The sequence below is a fragment of the Rosa chinensis genome, chromosome 2 (assembly GCF_002994745.2).
Source record: "Rosa chinensis cultivar Old Blush chromosome 2, RchiOBHm-V2, whole genome shotgun sequence".
NCBI classification, from domain to species: domain Eukaryota; kingdom Viridiplantae; phylum Streptophyta; class Magnoliopsida; order Rosales; family Rosaceae; genus Rosa; species Rosa chinensis.
Window position 1 is genome coordinate 38,468,094 of NC_037089.1, and position 17,221 is coordinate 38,485,314.

The window sequence follows — 17,221 nt, forward strand, 5'->3', positions numbered from 1 at the left end:
TTGTGATGATTGTCATGTAAAGCTTGTGTAGAAATATCTGTGTAGCTTGTGTAGGAATATTTGTGTGATGATTTCTATCTATGTGATGACTAGCAATGAATCTATGTGATGATCGCTATCTATGTGATGACCGGCGATATCTGTGTGATGAATATGTGTGAGGACCGCTATCTATGTGATGACCAGCGATATCTGTGTGATGATTAGTTGGATGACCGGCGCTATCTGTGTGATGACCAAATTATCTGTGTGATGATTGGTTGGATGATTGAAATCTGTGCGATGATCAGTAGGATGATGGCTATCTGTGTGATGACAGCTCGGTAGCGGAGCTGAATTGTTATTAAGTTAACAAAAATTGAGAAGACTGCTGTGATGGTCGGGGCTACCCACAGAAGTCAGAGTGAGGGATTACGATGACTACTTTGATTTGAATTACTTGACTTAGTGTGACCTCCTGAACTAAATTATATGCAGGGGTTACCATGACTTGTTTTGCTTGTTTTGAATTGTTATTGCCTTGTTTTCTTCTTGATTTGATTGGTTGATTGTTTGATTTATTTTGAAGACCATAGTGGTGACGATTGTGTTCTGTGTGAGGATAGGAAGGTGATTCATTGTTTTCACCTTGATGTCATGTTGATGACAAGGTTTCCGGTGGGAAGGAAATGAGTGTGATCCTTGTGACTCACTGTTGTGCGTCTACGGATTTTCAAACATTATCTAAGGAGGTTTTGTTTGACGGGGAAATTTGTGTAATGAGATGCTAGGTTGAGAATCTGGGCATGTAGTTTAGTCACCAGTTGACTTATGTAGGCACGATATGGAAAATTATGGAACCAATGGCTGTATGTGTAAGCTATGTGTATATCGTGTTTAGGTTGAGGTGACTTAAGAAATGTGTTTTGCTTTGTGGTTTTGAGTTTGCTCATACGAGCTTCATAAGCTTACCGGGTTTGTTGTGTGGCAACCCGGTGCACTATTCAATGGAATTGTGTAGGGGTTAATCCTGCAGGTCAGGGTAATCGTGGCTGAAGCTGAGGTGGAGTGCTAGCAGCATTATGGGTAGGAAGCAAACTTTGTTGGCCTTGTCATTGTTATGACTTCCGCTATGTAGCAAAACTCTGTGGTGCATTTACGTTTCATTTTGTATTGATGACTGAACGTTTCACGCATATATAATTATGGGGTTATATATATCAATTTTTATTTGTGTTAAAAATCAGGGGCGTGACATAATGGGGCTAAGCTAGGGTTTTCAAAATGAAGATTAAGGATACAAAAATCCTAAGGACCTAGCAGAGCATATAAGGACCACCTTATGTCATCATTTTTGTGGACCAAGTATCATTGTTTTGGGCCAAACCTTCACTCTAACCAACATGGGAATGGACAAAGGCATAATTTTCAACTTTGAGCCTTCTACAAATTTGAAAGTCCAAAACCACACATCAACAATTTCCCAAGAGTTTTCTTTTCAATTTTTCTTCTCTTTTGCCGCGTTTCTTTCTTTCTTTTTCATTTTCATTTTCTTTTTTTTTCTTTTTTTACGGCAATTTTTTTTTCTTTCTCTTCTTTTTTTCTTGGATTTTCCCCACCCCACATTTGTCTTTCATCATCACCCCTACATACTATGTCATGCTCTACTAAGTCCCTAAGACAAGGGTAGAGATATCCTGTATTAAGCTCATGGTAGGGTAGTGAGGGTGATGAAACAAAGGTTTTCAACGTAGGCTCAAAGGGGTTCATTTTAAGGAGTCCCACGACGGGCACAATTGGGGACACATGCTTGTTTGGCTATGGTGGTTACCCTAATGCCTTCTATCCTATCCAGGATCAGTGCATATTATGGCATACAAGTTTTGACAGTCACAACAGCCGAGTTCTAGTACTCTCTAGTCCATTAAAATCTATGGCACATGATCATTGGATTTTCAAAGAATGATGAGGTTTTGCAAATACAGCCATGAAAAGAAAGTATTTTAGCTTAACAGCTCACTTAGGGTCAAATGAATCAGACTTAATCCTAGCATGCTTAATGAACCAAGTTACAATCCTATCTCAAATCTTCATACAAGTATCACAATGTCGATTAACCACAGAATTCAACTAAGTCCTATTTCGATTGTGAAAACCTTCAGCCATGAATTTAGAGACATGTTCATCCTATACGTTAGGGGCATCCTAAGACTCAAACACACAAAAAGACTCTAAAACCAATTTTTTGTTTTTATTTATTTCAAAACTAAAATATAGGTGTAAACCCACCCCACACTTAGAATCTACATTGTCCTCAATGTAGGCAAGAAATATGGTAGATAGACCCTAAATTTTTTTTGGGGGGGGGGGGGGGGGCGCTACGAAAATAAGGGAAGGGTAAAATAAACAAATAATAAACAAAGACACAAGTACAATTCAACCTAAGCAAGTGAAGGGATTGAAATGTCAAACTCTCGTTGATGGCTCCTTCACAGCTTCGGTTGAAATAGGGTTGCCTCCCATGCAGCGCTTAATACTTATAGTCCTTCAGCCTGGACTCTTCTCTTTGTTCACACGTGCTCATTCCTTGGGTTAGGCACCGTGTTACTTGGTAGCTTCCCTGTTTCAGCAATCTGACCCATGAAATCCACCACTTGGCCCATTTGATTCTTGAGCTCCGCAATATCCTTTGAATGGGTCGCCTGTCCTTCAATCAAAGCTTGAGTAGTTGTGTTAAGTTGTTGTTGCCCCACAGCAAGGGACTTCAATAGTTCATCATAATTAGGGGCACTCAAAGTATTAGAAACAGGAGGTGGAGGGACAGAATTGGGAATACCAAAAGTTTGAGGTACCTGAGGCCTCAAAAACAAACTTGGTGGGCACTGAGAATTCTGACCTGGGCCTTGAGGTGGTCTCAAGGTGTTATCATTGTTGGCCCAACGAAAGTTGGGGTGGTCTCTGAGCCCAGGATTGTAAGTATTGGAGTAAGGGTCGTACCTCGGGCCTCCTTGATACCCTAGGGCGTTAACAGATTCACATCCTTCTGGAGAGGCAAGCTGGGGACATTTATCAGTGGGTTGCCCTTGAGTCGAGCACATCCCACACACTTGAGCCATTGCTCCTCCTCCATTAACATTTAAGACTTGAGACAGCAAAGTAGACATCTTGTTGACCTTGTCTTCAAGAGCAGAGTTAGTGGACACCTCATGTACCCTCCGTTGAGAGGAAAGCACCCCCTCATATTGTTGATAGTTTGGTGCACGATTAGTAAGTAGCACCTTGGCATCAGCAGGTGTCTTATCCATCAAGGATCCTCCAGCAGCAGCATCTAACAGACCACGCTCATTAGGGGTGAGTCCTTCATAAAAATAGGTAAGGAGGGACCCCTCACTCATCCTATGGTTAGGGCATGATGCTACAAGGCTCTTAAACCTGTCCCAATAATTGTAGAAATTCTCCTCATGTCCTTGAGTAATTCCACTAATCTGCTTCCTCAAAACAGTGACCTTTGAGGCCGGAAAGTACTTCGTAAGGAACTCGCCCTTCATCCTATCCCAAGTGTTGATAGTCCCAGCAGGCAGCTCAAATAGCCAAGTCTTGGCCTTGTCCTCCAAAGTAAAGGGGAATGCCTTCATCTTTAAGATATTGATATCAGCTCCTTTAGGCCACATACTCCCACAGAAAAACTCGAACTCCTTGAGATGCTTGTTGGTGTCTTCACTACTCATCCCATGAAACTTCGGTAGGTGATGCAGAAACCCACTCTTTAACTCAAAATCATCATTAAGCCCCTCTCTTGGTTCTGGATAGGCAATGCATAAGGGCGCAGCACCCCCACCTGTAGGATTAGACAGTTGCCTAATAGTCTCAGCCATTGGTGCCTGTACTTGCTCAACACGGGCGTGTTCTTCCTCTTCTGTGTCTGCAGCGTCCTCTTCAGTGACCTCCTGTTCTTCCTCTTCAAAGACTTGTTCTTCTCCTTCTTCAGAATGGTCAGGTTTGTTGATCTCCTCAGTTGATCTAGATGAGGAGTTATAACCTGAATAGCTAGAGTCCTGAGAATCGCTCCTTTCTAGAGGAGGGCGGTCTGAAAAAGTGAGTTCTGCCCTTTGCCTAGCACGTTCCAATTTTTCAAAGAGCTCCTTAGTCTTATCAGAGACAGTGGACATTCATAGACCTTTAAGACCAAATCAAGTGTTAGTAACATATACAAGGTTCGAAATACAAACATTATGTCTTTCCTGCTTTCTAAGTTACTTTTACATTTACATACTTAGGTACTGGAATAGAGGACCTCGATGTGCAATGGGACTATAGAACAGCTACCCTCGACAAAGTCATGTTTAATCCGATATACCTAAAGCATGTAACACATCATTTTTTTTATTATAAACATAGTTAATATCTCAATTGATTCCAAGTTGTAAGTCGAGCCCAATAGAAACCACTACTATTTGTGAGATACGATATAGGGATAGTCGCCTAGACATAAGTCTCTTTCCTTTGTTTCAGAAGGCCGAATGGCCAGATTAAGAGGTAAGAGAGAGGGAGGACTCATTTTAGTGATACTACGGAGGCTACTCCCTCATTGAGGTTTAGGCCCCTATCGGCTACTCCCACATAGTGGTTTAGGCTCATTCTATAGTATCTCTGAGATCCAATTGAACCCATCACCCAGGGTCCCAATCTAAGACACCATCCGTATGCGCCCCTTACTCAGCTGGGAAATTAACTTATGTGCTAGACCGTTCTCCAAGTGCTAATAAAGGCCGCCCTCAACCTCAAGAGACCTAAGCAAGGTACTAATGAAGGGTTTAGGCCAATATTAACAAAAGGGCCCTTGTCTACTCATACGATTTTACACACTTACAACAATTAAGCATTTAGCTAAATTCATAACCTAAGTATATTAATCTAAGTGAAACACATTCAATTTACAATATGGTTAAAAAAAAAAACTTCTATAAATTGTACAACAATGATAAAAGACATGCTTAATTTTGTAACACTCATAAAACTTAAACTAAATCACAATTAAATCTTGGCCTAACCGAAATCGCAATTTGTCACCATTCCACAAGTGTAGTACAAAAATTAGCATGCATTCTACATACAACAAAATCGATGACACTTTAAGTGCAAGGGATTTTAACAATCCCCGGCAACGGCTCGTAATTTAACCCAGAAAATGTCATCGTTAGTATATAGTAATGGATCGTTCTATTCCGGGGATTGAGGGTACACCTGTCATTGTAAAAACAAATTAGGGGCCGCGACCACTTACCCAATTTCAGCATGAAAATTGCCCACTTACTCCACCAAGAGTTTTTTAACCCCATTTACCCAATCTAACCTATAGAGACAGTTTTGCCCCGAAATTACAAAATCCCAGTCTTTATCTCTCTCCTCATACCAGATCCGATCTCTCTCTCTCTCTGATATCTGATCCTCTCTCTCTCTGATCTCCGATCACCATATCCGGTTGCAACGATGGCGACGATGCCCTCCGTCGACAAGGCCGCCTGCTTCTCTCGGCCTGAAGACGACGATGCCGCCCTCCGTCGACCTAGCTGCCAGTTTCTCTATGGCCACCTTCGAAGTCATCAACGTTCAATTCTCTCCAGTCATCAGTTCGACTCGATTTCGTTTCCAGACCCTTATCTTCGATGCCGAGTTCGTTTCCAGTCCTTCATCTTCGACGCCGAGTTCTTTTCCAGGCCCTATCTCTCTCCGCAACCGACCCGAACGCCCGATGTGGCTGACCCGAAATTACAGTGATCGGAGCCGGCGCTGGAGCTTCTTCAACCTCCAAGAGCGATCGACGACTTATAAAACGACCGACTCGTCGTCCAGACCTGAACGTCGACCGATGTATAGCCTTCAGACGCCGGAGTCGAAGCCATGGTGCCGCCGAAGATGGTGATTGGGTGCCCAGAGCTTTACTGGGTGCCCAAATCAGTTTTTTTTTTTTATAATTTTGATGGTCTACTGGGGGGCAGTAGACACATTATTGGCCCCCAGTAGACTTTGATACGCGGGACAGGGATCACTATAGTGTGGTGTTTTGATAAGTTACATGTTGTTTTTTGTGTATTAAAGTCAAATTATCTGTGAATCCTACAAAAATGTGCATTTTTTGTGGTCTATTGGGAGGCAGTAGAGACATTGGACTTTGTATTGGGAGGCAGTAATATGATTACTGGAGGGCAGTAATATGATTACAAATTGATCAATTGTTCCTGTAGTGTATTCATTTTGGTTTTTGGAGTTCATACAATTCACTGGACGGCAATAATATGATTTTTGGGAGGCAATAATATAATTACTGGGGGGCAGTAATATGATTACTGGGGGGCAATAATAGCCGGATTCCGGTCACCGGTCGCCGGAACCCGGTCACCGTTCGCCAGAGTCCGGTCACCGGTCGCCGGTCGCCGGAGACCGCGCCGGCCACTTGTCACCGGAGCACAACAAGGTGGAGGATGACTTCTCTCTCTAAGTGAGAAAGAAGGAGAGGGCAAAAAAGTCTCAAAAAAAAAGGAAAAAGAATTAATTGGGTAAATGGGAAATAATCCCTTAGAGTGTTTTGGGTAAATGGGGTTAAAAAACAGTTGGTGGAGCAAGTGGGCAATTTTTAGCCTAAAATCGGGTAAATGATCATTTCCCCAACAAATTAATAAAAGTAAAAAGTATTATTTACAAAAATAAAACAAAGAAAGAAATATATACAAGTAAACACAATTAGGGGGTTTTAGAATTATAAATTAACAATTTAAATAAATAAAATAAAGAAAATGTAAGAACATATATACAAGGGTGGAACGCAAGGAACAAAGATCAAAACCACAATCATATGCAAGAAATTCAATCACAATTCCTATAGTTGATCATCTATGTCATGAGAAAGAAGTTGACCTTGTGAAACGTTAGAAAGCAAACGATTTCCCATGTGAAACGTTAGAAAGCAAACGATTTCCCATTTTTTACTTTCCTTCAATATTTAATCTAAGTGAAAGCACCTAAATTAAACCTATTGAACATGCAATCATAGTCTAGAAAGCTAGCTAATCAAGAACATATTCAATGCATGAAGCATGGAGAAAGGATGTCAACCGAAGTGCACAACCTAGTTATGAATAAGTTCACCTATTTGCAATCCTCCTTAATTGATTTCAACTTTTGTCCAAAGCCTTTACTACTTAAATCTAGCTCCAATTACATGAATATATCCTAAGTTGGCCACCAAAGAACACATACATATAAAAGTTTTCTATAATCCAAAATCAATCAAGCAATCTCACATAAGCAACATATAAATCAACATATAAAAATCACAATTTTATTTCAAAACATAAAAATGGGCTTAAACTTTGCCCTTAACGTTTATGTCAACTAGAAATCAAGTTCATACGAAATCAAAACAAAGAAAACCAAAAAAGGTTACAAGGAATAAGATAGAATTACACCATGAAGGATGAATGGTGGAAAGCTTGAGACGTTGGTCTTGGATCTTGAAAGCAAGGCTCTAAAGCTTCACAACACAAGGTGGATGATGGCGGCTAGGAGGCTTCATGGCTTCTTCTTCTCTTCTTCTCTTTGCTTGAAGACGCAGAGACTTGAAACTAGAGGATGGAGAGAAAGCTTGACGTTATGGAGAGAATTTTCTGAATGAAGAGGTGTTCTGAATGAAGAGGTGTGGTGAATGCTCCTATTAATAGGAGGATGGCAACTTAGTCTCCAAGTCTTCAAGATTGATCCACACAGCATTAGCCAATCAGATAATTCCACGTCAGCTTTGCTATGTCATCCAACCAATGAGAACCCTCCAATTCAACACCTTGATTTAGGGAGATTATTTTGAATTAATTGCATGATTATTTTCTGATTTGTCTCCTCAATTTTGGCCGAGAATGAATGTGGAAATCAAGGAATGTATCTGGACATGTTTTCAACCTTTCTGCTTGTTGCAATCCCTTGAATTTCTCCTTCCTTATCTGTTGAAATCTCCCTTTGGCCATAATCATGCATTTAGGATTTAATTGAGATGTCATTATCCATATATATTCTTGAAATTCGGCCAAAATCAGTTTGTGTCTAATAATGACCCAAAATCTGATTTTTAAACATCTTTCCTTGCCAAAAATGACTCCCAATCCATATCACCTTTGTAGAGGACATCTTGACCTTGTTCTCGGGCTCTCCTAGTCCACCCAGGTATCCTATTGTCATCAGGACTCCTCATTTTTTTGTCATTTCTCTTCATTTATTCCAATGAACCTATAAAATAAAAATTAAATTAAAATTTATTTATTTAAGGAAATACTAAGTAAAATATGAGGAAATAACTATTAAAATATTGCATTAAAATGCTCCTATCAGGCGCCAAAAATTGATGCAGCTGAAATAGCCTCACAATTTAACCCTGCAAAATGTAGTTGTCAGTATAGGATAAGCAGGGATCGTTTAGTCCGGGGATTGTAGGGTACACCTAGACAAAAAGGTCAATTAACAAATAAAAGAATAAAATGGGGGGTTTTGAAATTTGGTTCCTAATCTACTTAAAATAAAAACAAAACAAATAAAACTATATACAATGATCGACTTCCCTAACCTAGACCAATACCACTCAGAAATTACTAAGTGTAAAAACAGAAAATCCATTTCAACATGCTACAAAAATGTGCCCATCTTAAATGCCTAGATAAGAGCTCAAATGAAAAGCCTCAGCGGATCAATCCATTTATCTGATTCGTTCTAATGTAGGCTTGGATCGGAAAAGTGCTTACCAAGCCTAATACTACTAATTTTCGAAAACACTCAGCGTAATTCTCTTAACTAGTAGTATTATCTAACCCTCGAATCAACTCACACGTGCAAATTAACCATTACACATAGAATTTAACACGTAATTTCCAGAATCATTTAATCATTAAAGCATGATTTTTACCACCCGTTAGAACTAATTACTACTTGTTTAACTTAGTGTCATAACAAATAACAATTACTCTTGGAAAATTAAGCAAACACACAAGAACTCTCACCATTATTCTAGCATGCAAACTTATGAACCTAACTCTGAAAATTACCTAAACACGTAAAATGGCACAAGATTGTAACATGCATCATCAAAGAATTCTCGAAATTAACTCAATAATAAACTGAAAATCTCAAAAATATTAATAAAAATATTCTGAAAATTCCCTGTCTCCAATTACACAACTCACAAATTGAAACACACAAAAACGAAACAAAAATTATAAGTAGAGTCATAGTTACACTTTGAAGCTTTCCTCAGTGGCTTAGCAAGAAGGTGATGAACTTGTCTCTGCTGTGGTGGTGGAGCGTCCTTGACTCAGCGCCTAAGAGCTTCGTAGATTGATGGATGGAAGGTGGTCACAGTCTTGTAGGAGATGGAGGTTTGAGGAGTGAATTGGGCAGTCTTGGAATGGTTTTTGGCCAGGAAGTGATAGGCCAGGAAATGATCTTGGTTGGGAAGTGATTTTGGCTGGGAAGTGATGCAAATTATGTTCTGGACGTTGCCTATTTATAGGGGAGTATTGGTTGGCTTTTGTCGATCATACCCTTCATCATTGGACGGATGGGATTGCATCATAATTCCTTTTATTTCCCAACTGAAACATCTCCTTTATGACCTTAACTCCTCTCATAATGGGGCAATTCCTTTAATTTCCAAGCTGAAATGTCTTTCTCTTATTTATTTTCCAGTTGAAACATCTTTCTTTTTTATTCCTCAACTGAAAACGTCTTTCTCCTTTATTCCCCAACTGAAAACATATTTCTCCTTTATTTCCCTTCTTCATTGTTTGGTCAAATATCTTAATCGCTTTATTTTATGACTCCATCATTGCTGTTTCCAAGAGTTCCACCAGGCAAGGTTTCCTACAACAAGCAGGAGAATATCAGAATTTTCTAGAGAAAATAAAGGGAATTAAAATGTAAAGACCGCAAAAACAGTTGACAGTTAGGAATCCTGATCCAGCTTGGGTTTTTCATGAATTTTACTTTTTCCGCCTTTTTCACTCCAAACACTCAACAAGACTCTCAAAATGACTTAATGACTCAAAACACTAAACTAAGGGAAAAATAAGGCTAAAATGAGGCACATAATCAATAATATCGTCACACTCAACGAAAAAAAAAGAGTGTTGTGTGATGAAGGAAAGTGAATCACGCAACATGTTTACTAAACTTACGTTGTATAAGGTGGTTAAAATTATGAAGTTTTTGTTTAGAAGGTCATTGCACAATGGTTACAAGAATAATCTGTTGTGTGAATCATAAAAAAAATAACGGCAGATTTCCCTCCTAAATCGACTAAAATTTGGCTCTAAATTGGTACTACATAGTACAACAGTATAGTTATATCTGTTGTATGAGAGTAGCATGCAAAACATGATACAACGGTTTTTTACCTTTTGTTGTGTGATAAAGAGGAAAAATATTTGGATGTGACTTAATTTGGCCCAAAATGGCACTCAAGCCCCCTAAAACCTACAAATTTTGATTGAAATATAGCACCAGATTGATGATCCCACAACCAAATGAGTTATTTCCGTTGTGTAAATGAGCATTGCCTAACATGTTACTTTGGTTGCATATTATAGCAGGAACTTTTCCCTTTTAGGAACCTTAGCGGAGGTTTAATTTGTTCAAAATTAGACAACAAAACTTCGTCTTTGTGTTGTCTGATTCATAAAGCAAAAATTAAAAGCCCACCTGTCACGCCCCTGATTTTTATACACAATAAAAATCGATATATAATCCCATAATTATACATGCGTGAACGTTCAGTCATCAATACAAATACCTGGAACATCTTTCCCTTAAAACAAGTATATACTGAATGCACTGAACCATTCAAGTTAATATACACTCGCTCCATAGAGTTATATATTACACAAACTTACGAATTAAATTGTCATCACAAAATAAAACGTAAATGCTCCTCAGAGCTTACTGCATAGCGAAAGTCATATACTGGCAAAGCCAACAAAATTTGCTTCCTACCCGTCCTGCTGCCAACAAGCTACCTCAGCTTCAGCCACGATTTTCCTGACCTGCAGGATTAGCCCCTACACCGTTTGAATGGTGCACCGGGGTTGCCAAACAACAAACCCGGTAAGCTTTTGCAAGCCCGTATGAGTAACTCATGAACATCAATCAACAACTCCGATAATCTCCGATAATAACCTGCCAAACCCAGAAAACTACGTACCTCAGTAACCGTAGTGGGTTGGCCCCAGTTCATCACTGCCTCAACCTTAGAAGGATCCACATAGACCCCATCCTTCGAAACTACATGACCAAGGAACTTGACCTTCCTTTGCCAAAATTCACACTTCTCGAATTTCGCAAACAATTCCTTTTCTCTCAAAAGTTGTAGCACAATCCGCAGATGCTTATCATGGTCCTCCAACGTCTTGGAATAAACCAAAATATCATCCACGAACACTACCACAAACTTATCCAAGTACGGACTGAACATACGGTTCATCAAGTCCATAAAGGCTGCAGGTGCATTGGTTAGACCAAAAGGCATGACAACAAACTCAAAGTGTCCATACCTAGTCCTAAAAGCAGTTTTAGGAACATCATCATCCTTCACCCTCAACTGGTGATATCCGGATCTCAAATCGATCTTCGAGAATACAGCAGCTTCCTTAAGCTGGTCGAACAAGTCATCAATCCTAGGTAAAGGGTACCTATTCTTAATCGTCACCTTGTTCAACTGCCGATAATCCACACACAACCTTAGTGAACCATCCTTCTTCTTCGCAAACACCATAGGTGCACCCCAAGGAGAAGTACTAGGTCTAATGAACCCTTGTTCAAGTAAACCATCAATTTGCTCCTTCAACTCTTTAAGTTCAGTTGGTGCCATGGATACAGGTGCAGTACCTGGTATCACATCGATAGCAAAATCCACTACCCTCCTTGGAGGTAATCCTGGTATTTCCTGAAATACATCACTGTACTTGGAAACCACAACAATCTCTGCCATAACCGCAGTACAACTTACTGACTCCACATGAGCTAAGAATCCTGCCCTTAAAGCAGTATCTGACCTAAGACACCGATAACCAAACATCGGCTGCCCAGGTATATGAAATGACACTACCATTTCAAAGCAATCAATCATAGCATGATTTGGCCCCAACCAATCAATACCCAAAATGACATCATACTTATGATCTGCTAACACAATCAAGGTCGCGGTAAACTCTTTACCACCGATCACAATTGGACATGCATCACAAAACATATCAAGCTCAAGGGAAACACCAAGTGGGGAAATAACACACAAAGGTCTAGCAAGAGGCCTAGGAGTCAAACCTAACATATCAACCACAGAACTAGATATGAAAGAGTGGGACGCTCCCGTATCAAATAACACTCTAGCAAAGAAATCAAATAAGGATAAGGTACCTTCCACTCCGGCATTCTGCTGACCAATAGCAAACACCCTAGCATTTCCATGAGGGTAGATGCCTCTGCTAGTTCCCTTGTCCCCTACCCTGCTGGTTACAATCCTTTGAGAAGTGCCCCGTTTGGCCACATGTGCAGCATGCCAAGTTCTTCGGTTTCGTGCAAGCTCGAGCAACATGGCCCATCTCATTGCAATTGAAACACTTCGGGTTTGCCACCTTCCTATTAGGCGCAACCCTAGCAGGTGCAGCTGCAGCCCTAGCTGGCGCCTGTTGATTAGTCCTCTGCCTCTTCCAGAACCCACCTCGATTCCCAAATGCTTTACTGCTCCCCGCAGTTGCCTTTCCCTTTCTTTGGAAATCCCTCTCAGCCGATTCATGTTCCTGGAAAGTCAAGTTCTCCTGCTCAATGGCCATAGCCCTAACGAAAATGAGCTCCACCGTCTTCAGTCCCAGAACAGCGACATCGTGTCGGATTGAAGCTTTCAGTCCCCACTGAAACTTCATAGCTAAGCTCTCAGCATCCATCTGCCTCACAAAGCAATACAACCTTGAGAACTCAGCTTCATACTCCCTCACACTCTTAGTCCCTTAGACTAACGAGATGAATTCCCTTTCCATCTGCTCCCTCACTGAAGGCGGAAAGTACTTCTTCCTGAACAGTTCCACAAACTCATTCCAGGTAATGGTGGACACATCCATCACCCTCTGTGTGCCATTCCACTACACCCGTGCATCGCCTTGGAGCATAAATGTGGAAATCTTCCTCTTCTCAATGTCGTCACAGACGACCATCTCGAAGTAGGTCTTCATATTCTCAATCCATTGGTCTGCCAACATGTGATCAGTACCTCCCTGAAATGGGACTCCTCCCAATCTCGAAATCTCCTTTGCCAGCTTCGACAAACGAGTGGGATCTACAACATTAGCAACCTCCACCACAGGTGGAACAGGCAATTCAACATTTGATGCCTCCACATCATTCTCGAACATCTCCTCAACAGGAGGAGGAATCCTGCCCCTACCTCGGGCTCTACCCCTGCCTCTGGGTCTACCTCGACCCCTAGCTCTGCCTCCTCGAGGGTCCATCACCTAAGGAGTATAACAACATGTGGTTAATACATGTATAACTCTCAAACACAAGTATAAGTCAACGTTATGACTCGATCAACCACAACACTACGTCAGAGGATACAATTCCATCCCCTACGTCAATCTTGATTTAAAACTAAGGGTCATCATTCCTTAAAAGTCTTTAACTCATAGAAGCTACATCTAGCTCCTACACTTCATCCCCTGAGCCAACACTACCCTGACGACTCACATCCTACCGCTCACTACATACCCAATGACTATATCAATACCGAAGAGCATCTGATGGGGATCTGCTGCAGACGGGCCATCACTCGAGGAGTATCGATTGTCACCAAATATGTACCTTACGCTCTGATACCAATCTGTCACGCCCCTGATTTTTACACACAATAAAAATCGATATATAATCCCATAATTATACATGCGTGAACGTTCAGTCATCAATACAAATACCTGGAACATCTTTCCCTTAAAACAAGTATATACTGAATGCACTGAACCATTCAAGTTAATATACACTCGCTCCATAGAGTTATATATTACACAAACTTACGAATTAAATTGTCATCACAAAATAAAACATAAATGCTCCTCAGAGCTTACTGCATAGCGAAAGTCATATACTGGAAAAACCAACAAAATTTGCTTCCTACCCGTCCTGCTACCAACAAGCTACCTTAGCTTCAGCCACGATTTTCCTGACCTGCAGGATTAGCCCCTACACCGTTTGAATGGTGCACCGGGGTTGCCAAACACCAAACCCGGTAAGCTTTTGCAAGCCCGTATGAGTAACTCATGAACATCAATCAACAACTCCCATCAATCTACTTAAGGAAACATGTAGCCATGATTCCTTCTAACATTCCATATCCTTTCCACAGAGAGGACAACATGAGTCACTGCTGTGACCATGCTCTAATTGCTAACTTAACCATCAAGTAGCAATTCAAGTCTCATCTAGACAATTAAAGAAGAATATCATCGGAACTCTCCTTTAAAACTACATACCAATGAGTCTCCAGCAACCTCGACCTTTACTCCCATAATCTATAATGGCAAACAGACTACAACTCTATTGAAATCGTAACCACTCGTCCGACTACGGACGTGATTACCTATTTCCTGCCTTGGTCACCATCTGCGACCTGTCACCATCTGTGTCATGTGGTTTCGGACCCCGTCTGGTCTCAAAATCAACATTAAGGTCACCATCTGTGCCTTGTCACCATCTGTGAAACATGATCTTCAGACCCCATCTGGTCATGAAATCAAACATCAAGGTCACTGTCTGCAACCTGTCACTATCTGTGACATAAGATCTTCTTAGACCCTATCTGGTCTTAAGGTCAACGTTAAGTAAGTCGCATCCGACCTAAGAACGTTACAAACATCTAGTTTCGGCTTCCCTAATCCCTGCTCACCATCTGTGACCCTTGGTACAAAGACCAATACATCTAAAGTGAGTCATGCTTGACTCAAAATGTAACATCAAACTCAATACTTTTCAAACAATAGAAAACATCTTTTTCCACAATATTGTTTCCTGAAAAGTCACATTCAACAATAATATGAACATCATCATGCAAATTATTATTCATCAAAATTATCCACAAGGATATATATATTTCATCTAAATATATATATACGTAGTCATTCGCTCAGGAATGCCTACTAATACCAACTATAGTTTGCAGTTAATTAATTAACGCCAAAACGATAATGGTACTTCTGTTCATAAAGATCCTTGTGAGATTTACTCACCTCGAATTCCCGCTGCGTCTTCAACAAAGAACAAAGCGGCCAATCCGCCAAATAACCGTCCAAATACTTCGTCAAGTACCTAATCACAAACGGTTTCCACTTAGTAACAATTCACATTTGATTTAAGTCCGAAACCCCTGTTTTGAACTAAAATCCCCAAAGTGGCGCCAATAGAGGCAAAACCACATCCGATACCTCCCAAAGTCTCCGGAATACTTCCACGATCAATGTGACCAAACCACAAGTCGATCGGACGCTCGAATCCTCTCGGATCAAATAAATTGATCGGTATAAAACTGCAAAATCATAACAAATCCATTCGAACTCCAAAATTTGCATATTATATATCGAAACGCTCGTATCGAAGAGTAGAAGACATATAATACCAGAAACAGTCCCATACATGGCCGGAACACCGCCGGCCAAAACTCATTATTTCACAAAACTCCCAACATCAAAAAGCTTCATCTAAGCATGCTTGTGAACTTTCATAACTGGTTCGAAGTCAGAAAACAAGCTTAAGGGATCGAAAACTACCTCACAAGCCGTGAACAGTAATCGCAACTGAGTTGAACCGATTTCCACGTAAATCGATCAAAACAAACACCATAGATCGACTCAGACGACTGCCACGAAGCCAAATATGGAAGCCTGAAACCTTGACGTCGCCGGAACTACGTTTTCCGGTCGGGTCCGATTTCCTCAACCTGTGCCACCTTGCAGCGCCGCCGTGAAGGAGAATCGCCGCTAGAGACCACCACAGAGACGACCGGAGCAAGGAGGCGAACTGATCTTGGCTCGTTTCACCGGAAGAGGTCGTCGGAGCTGTGAGTTCCGACCGGGTAGGATCGCCCGGTTTGGGTCGGGTCAGTCGAAAAACTTCGACTCTGAAGGTGTAGAAGCGAGAGATAAGAGAGAAAAGAAATATTTCCGGAAATGGAAATATGGAATTATGAAAGAATTTCTGATTTTTCTTTATTTTTACTAAAACCGAAACTTCTTCCGCTAGCTATAACTTCCTCATACGAACTCCGATTTAAGCGTTCCATATGTCCAAGAACTCGTATCGACGCGCTCTACAACTTTTGTGAAGGAAGTTTTCAGAGAATCCCAATGTATAAAAAGTCAAACTTCACACGACCCCCTAAACTGTGAAATTCAAATATTTATACGTACGAAAACCATTCCACTCCACATACAACCTACGAATAAAGCATACTAACAATTATTCGTACAACTGGTCCATTATTAATTACCAAAATCACATAACAAAAATCCAGGTCATCACACCACCTTTGACAACTGAATTAGGTAGCTAGGTTTATTGGATTTGCTATCTCCCCGTTAACACTTTGTCAAAACAGCCGTTTCCTGAACTCGTCGAGCAGCTCTCTTCTCAATATCCTCAAAAACCATCAATCTCTCATCAAAACACCATGGGTCTCTCATAAAATTTTTTTCTTAAATTTTTACTTTAGGTGATTGGCGATTATTGCTTGTGAAATACAATGGTAGTTCTTCATTTTATCTGGGTGTATATTGTGCTGAAATTTTTTTTATTATTGGATTGAATTTTCTGGAACTCAAGTAGGTTTATTTCTGGAACTCAAGTAGGTCTTTTCTGGAACTCGAGCAGGTCTATTTCTTTTTTGGGATTTTCTTATATTATTGGATTGACATCTGTTTACTTCTTGGTTTGATTTTATTGATATGAGTTATCAGCCTATATATATAATCTCTGTTTTTACACAAAGTTGAGCATTGAGATTTTCCCTTTTGTTTTGCCACTTCATAATTTAAATTAGAAAATTGCATATACTAAAGTACCTCTGACATTTCCTGTTTCTTTGCATGAGCATAATATTGAACAGAACAGGGATGATTACTAAACGCAAATGCTCCAAAGAGTGCCCACTGATAGTATACTGATTTGTATGATA